The sequence below is a fragment of the Hipposideros armiger genome, unplaced genomic scaffold, assembly GCF_001890085.2.
Source record: "Hipposideros armiger isolate ML-2016 unplaced genomic scaffold, ASM189008v1 scaffold_307, whole genome shotgun sequence".
NCBI lineage: Eukaryota > Metazoa > Chordata > Mammalia > Chiroptera > Hipposideridae > Hipposideros > Hipposideros armiger.
The window spans coordinates 1,511,414-1,517,288 of record NW_017731657.1 but is presented as its reverse complement, the minus strand read 5'-3'; the positions used below and the strand labels follow the sequence as shown (position 1 = coordinate 1,517,288).

Sequence of the window (5,875 nt, the reverse complement as noted above, 5' to 3'; positions counted from 1 at the left end):
AGCTTCTAGGTTGAGCTGTTGATCACCATCTTAGCTGTAGAGGGCGCAGCGTCAATGGCCCATTTGGGATCAGAACCAGGGGTCCTGCTGCTCAGAGCTCACGCTGCCAAGCCAATTCTTAACCAACGAGCCACTTGGCTGGCCCTGGAACATCTAGTTGTTGTTTTTTTTCTTTTTTCTTAATTCAAGTTCATTGGGGTGACAGTGGGTAGTAAAGTTACATAGGTTTCTGGTGTACAATTCTGTAATACATCATCTATATATCACATTGTGTGCTCACCACCCAGAATCAGCTCTCCTTCCATCACCACATATTTGATCCCTTTTAACCTTATCTACCACCTCCTTCCCCCTTCCCCTCTGGTAACCACTAAACCATTGTCTGTGTCTATGAGTTTTTGTTTATTTGTTTTTCATGTTCTTTTGTTGTTTTCAGTTTTATATACCACATATCAGTGAAATCATATGGTTCTCACCTTTTTCTGTCTGACTTATTTTGCTTAGCATAATAATCTCAAGTTCCATCCATGTTGTCACAAATGGCACTATTTCATCTTATGGCAGAGTAGTATTCCAATGTGTATATATATCACATCATCTTTATCCAGTCATTTATAGAAGGACACTGGTTGTTTCCATGTCTTGGCCATCATAGATAAAGTTGCAATGAACATCAGAGCACATATTAATATATCTTTATGGATAAATGTTTTCAGATTTCTTGGATAGATACCCAGGAGAGGGATTGCTGGGTCATATGGTAATTCTATTCTTCATTTTTTGAGGAACCTCCGCACTGCCTTCCATAGCGGCTGTACCAATCTGCATTCCCACCAACAGTGTATGAGGGTTCCTGTTTCTCCACAGCCTCTCCAACACTTGTTATTATTTGTCTTGTTGATGATAGCCATTCTAACTGGTGTGAGGTGATATCTCATTCTGGTTTTTATTTGCATTTCTCTGATGATTAGTGATGAAAGATGATGATGAGCATCTTTTCATATGCCTATTGGCCATCTGTATGTCCTCTTTGGAGTAATATGTATGCAGGTCCTCTGTCCATTTTTTAATTGGTTTGTTGTTCGTTTGATTGTTTTCCCAAGCACCTTGTAGAAGAGGGATATAAAGTCGTACATCCATTGCTAAAGGCAATAAGTTCTGTAGTTTCAAGTTTAAGATGAAAATATATTCTTCATTGTGGATCACTATGACATCTCATATTGGTTCTTTATATTACGCAGTTCAAGATTTGTTTTAGGCTGTTTTATGCTAAAGTTATTCAATTTCTGAATTCCAAAACTACCTCTCAAGATTGACACAATTTTTGTAGTTCAGCTGGGATTGTTATTGTGGAAGATGGAGGCTTCAAGAAACTTTTCTAACTTCTGCCTTCTAATTTTGGAGAATTACTTTCTGCTTGCTAGTGACTCTAATCTCAGTCTCTTCATCTATTGAGTGGTCTTGTTTTGTGTCAGGCACTTCTTTGATATTTCCTGGCTCCCTTTTTTTTCTCCAACTCAGTCTGTTTGCTGGCTTATCTCTTCTTGGTTTCTTACCATTCATTAGTTCTCACTTGAGGCATGGTGTTTCTCCAAAACACTGGAATTTCGGTGGGGCCTTTCCTGAGGACAGCTCCTTACTTAGCACACTATTTTTCTATATGTGGCTTTCCAGAATAGCTTCTTGCTGCCCTCTTCTGGTTGTGACAGTAGGGTGTCATTGAGCATATTTTAACTTTTAATCCTTAGAATTCTAATAATATCTTGGATAGAGCGGTTCTCAAGCCTCACTGAACATTAGAATTACTTTGGGAGGTTTTAAAACAAATACCAGTAACTGGGGTCCACTTGGGGATTCTGATATAATTGATCTAGGGGTGGGGTTTGGAGGGGGTGTTGGGCATGGTTTTTTGTTTTGCTTTGTTTTTTAACTCCTTAGGTGATTAAAATCTCTAGCCAGTTATTAAAATCTAACAACCAGAGTAGATGACCCTTGGAATCCTCTAGGGTTGAAGTTCTTAGATATAGTGCTCATATTTTTAGATATCACAATGGATTTTAAAAAATAATATTAAAGTGAGGAATATAGGACTATTTCTACCCTCTTCAGGAAAGGTGTAGCTTAGACAAGAATATGATATGAATAAGTGATAAAATATAATGTCTATATAATATGTACTAATTCTAGAAGAAATTTTTGGGTATACTCTATTATCATTTGCCTGTTTGCTTTTAGATTAATTTCTCAAATTTCACTTTCTTTTTTCTATCTCGGGTGGAGCCCAAGGCTTCTGCCTAGACTTGGTCATTGGGAGATATTCATACTAATGAGTATGGGGGAAACACTCATGCTAATATTATTTCTTAATCAGATTAGAAACCTGATGGGAAATACATCTTTAGCATGAACTTCTTAAATAAAATTTGTTGTTAAATACCACTTGTAATGAACATCTTTTTAATAATACTTCCTTTTCATTAATTATTTTGTTAACGCTGTTGGTACTGCTTTTGTTTTTACATTTTAACCCATGGTACAAATTTCTCTTACTAAGCTTTAATTTGAATTATTAAAAAAAAAATAGAATGTATTCCATTTTTAGGGATTTAGGATTAGAACTCCAGTGTGTACAGGGAGTTATTTGAACGGGACCTCTATATTCCTTTTGAAAGGAAGATTATAGTAAATTATATTGGTTTATTTGTTGGAGCATATTAACTGAAAAATTATCTAATTGATTCTCTTGGTTTTTAAAACAACTATTAGGGACCTTGGGAATACAATACTAAAGAAGCTAACACTTGAGACATTTGCTAGGTTTACCAATATAATTATAGTTTTTAATGTAGTCTTTGTATGAGTTTTAGGATCTTTAGTTTTTTTAAGTAGCATATTAACTAGTTCACTAATATGTGATCATTTCACTGTATTTCTTTTGCTGTGGGATTTATTTATTCAGATACAGGCTTTGCATGATATCCAAAGCAATGTTAGCATTTGGTGGCAGAGTTCTTGAAGTCCTGGCAAAAACATAATGTGTGTTTGCATGGTTTTAGCTTAGATCATCTTTGGATTACCTGTTTCTCCAAGTCTTTGACACACAAACGATTCTTCTAACTTCCTCTAGTTTTTTGGACTGTTTAAATTAACTTAGAATATCTCATTGTTTTCTTCGTATCTCTTGTAATTTCCATTACTGTCCATCTCTGCTTCTTTCTGAATAGTTTCTTTTGACTTTTTAGTTCAGTAACTCTTAGATGTATCTGATTTACTGTTCAAGTCATCTGTTGAATTCTTAACATTAGTTATTCTGTTTTTTCATTGTGGAATTTCTGGTTGGTTCTTTTTCAAATCTGCTTAGTTGCTTTTTAAAGTTTCCTAGTATTCTGCCAACTTTTTCTAGTCTTTTAAAAAAACTTGAACATGAGCATGGTTGGTTTACAATCAAGTGACAGACAATTCCAATATTTGGAGTCCTGGTAGACTGTTTTTGGTACTTTTTTTCACCTACTGTTGTTGGTTCTTTTTAGGTAGTTTTGTCTCTTTTGACTGTATGTTGGGATTTGTATTTGAAAAAATTATTTATAGAGATAATTTGAAGCCATGAACGTTGTTCCTTTCCTCCAGGGAGGCCTTTCCTGTGCACGTGGAGGTACTGGCCATCACAGTGAATGTCAGTTTGGGGTCTTGAGATTTTTCTAGGCGATGTAGGTGACTTAAAGCCAGGCTGCTGCGGTCTGTACAAGGGCTGTTTTATTTCTGATTCACCTTATTACTCTTCAGGTGCAGCCTGTTGGAGTCCCAGCCCAAAGCACAGACCCCTTTTCTAAAGTCCTCTTTCACATAATTTTAGTTTCTCTGAGGTCAGGTTGAGGGGCATTCCACTTTAACATTTATACCAGTAATCAACCAGTACTCCCTAAAGGAACCCTGGCATCTCAGCTTGCTTTTAACCCAGGGATAGAGCTCTGGTCATCGACCTTGGTCATAGCTGCTACGTGGACACTACCCCCTTATACTTTTAGTCTCATGACCCTGGTTGGTTCTTATACTTGGTCCCAGAGTCTTTTTTTTTTTTTCTTTTTGCCAGTGTTTCCCTTACCTAATCTTGGTTGCTGACAGGAACTGCTGAAAATTCTTATAAATTACGCCTCCTGCAACAACCCTCACTATTTAAAGCCACTTAGAATTACCTGAAGAATTAAAAAAAAAAAATTATTCCTAAGCCCCATTCTCAGAGATTCTAATTTAATTGGACCAGGATAAGGATGGCTGTTAAACTAGAACTCTGGGGTTGAGACCTGGGCGTTAATATGTTTTAAAAGCTTTCCAGATGATTAATATTTATCCAAGATTAATAACTGTGGACTTAAAGATTATTATGATCTTTGTTAGCCACATCAAACTTCTATGAAAAACATCTGTATATTATCTTTCTTTGTTTTGAGCAAACATTTGGAATAGATGTTGCAAGCCAAGATCAAAAACAAAACAAAAGCTCTTTGAAAGTACTGAAGACATAAGATATAGCCCAATCCAATCAAGATAGTAACCTATTTTTTTGCAATGTTAGCTGCCTAACCTAATGGTTAAGAGCATTTATCCTGGAACTGCATGGTCTGAAATCTTGTTTTTTTCCCTCTCTAGCCTTTTGCTTTAGGGTGAGATATTTCATCACTTGGTTTCTAATATGGAGAAAATAAAATTATCTCCTTTATAGAGTTGTGGATTAAATTAGTTAACATATGTAAAGCACTTAGAACAGTGCCAAGAACTTAGTAATCATTTGAAAATTGTTAACCATGATGATTTTGGTAGCAGTGGTGGTGATAGTCATTGGTTAACTATTTCACCTAGTCCTCTGTTATTAGACATTTGTAATATTTCCAGCTTTTTAGTAAATAATTGTAAATAATGTTATGATAAATAGCCATTTACATAAATTTTTATAAATCTCTTCAATTCTTACAAGTAGTAATAGTTCATCAATTTTATTTGAAAAATTAGGGTTGGGAGTAAGTGTTAAAGGAGCTTCTCAAAACCACCAACCATGAGGATTATTGTGTTAGGTTGGTGTGGTTATTGTTAATACAGGTTTGAGCTTTATATGGGGACAACTAATTGGTCATTGGAAAAATGCAACAGTGTCTTTCTGTAATGTAAAAAATTCCTCATATTTTATCTACCAATCAAAATAAAAAATCACTAGCCAGTATTGAGGACTATGTGCCAAACACAGTTCCAAACCTTTTGCATGTTATTTACATGTTGATATTTACAACAGACCTATGAGGTGTTTACAGGTGAGGAAACTGAGACAGAGAAGATAAATATTGGGTTGTTGGAAAATTCATGACACATTTTTGCAACGAAAAACATAGAAAAAAGACGTCATGACTTTTCCAACAACCCAATAATTTAATTTACTCTAGGTTATACAGCTGATACAAGGTCAGCAAGGACCTGAAGGCAATTTGATTTCACATTTTGGGCTCTGAAATCCTAAATCTAAACTGATACTTCTCTTACCTGACTTACAACAGCTTTACTTTGATCTACCTACAGAGGTTCTTTCTTAAAACCTGTTCATAAACAAAGTTACATTAAATGTTCAGGATTAAAATTGCCTTTTAGGTTTAAAATTTTATTTCCTAGTTCTATGCTCAGTTACAAGTATGTACTTAGGTTCTTCTGAAACTTCAATTAGGATTTCTTTTAAGGATGAATTTTCTCTCTGTGCCTTTTTTTCTGAAGCAAACATTTAATTTGTCTAATGGAGATCATTTTTCTAATTCTAATTTGCTCAAGTAGCTTTATAAACAATTGTGGATGTGTGTAAAGATGTGCAGGTTCTAGGGAGCTCACAGCTGCAAGT

At 35.2% G+C, this 5,875-nt stretch overlaps 1 protein-coding gene across 1 annotated transcript in view; it reads left to right on the top strand.

Moving 5' to 3' along the window:
• HS2ST1 (heparan sulfate 2-O-sulfotransferase 1) overlaps nt 1-5,875 on the top strand; it is a 183,263-nt gene that overhangs the window by 48,151 nt on the left and 129,237 nt on the right. The gene's annotated exons all lie outside the window — the stretch shown is intronic.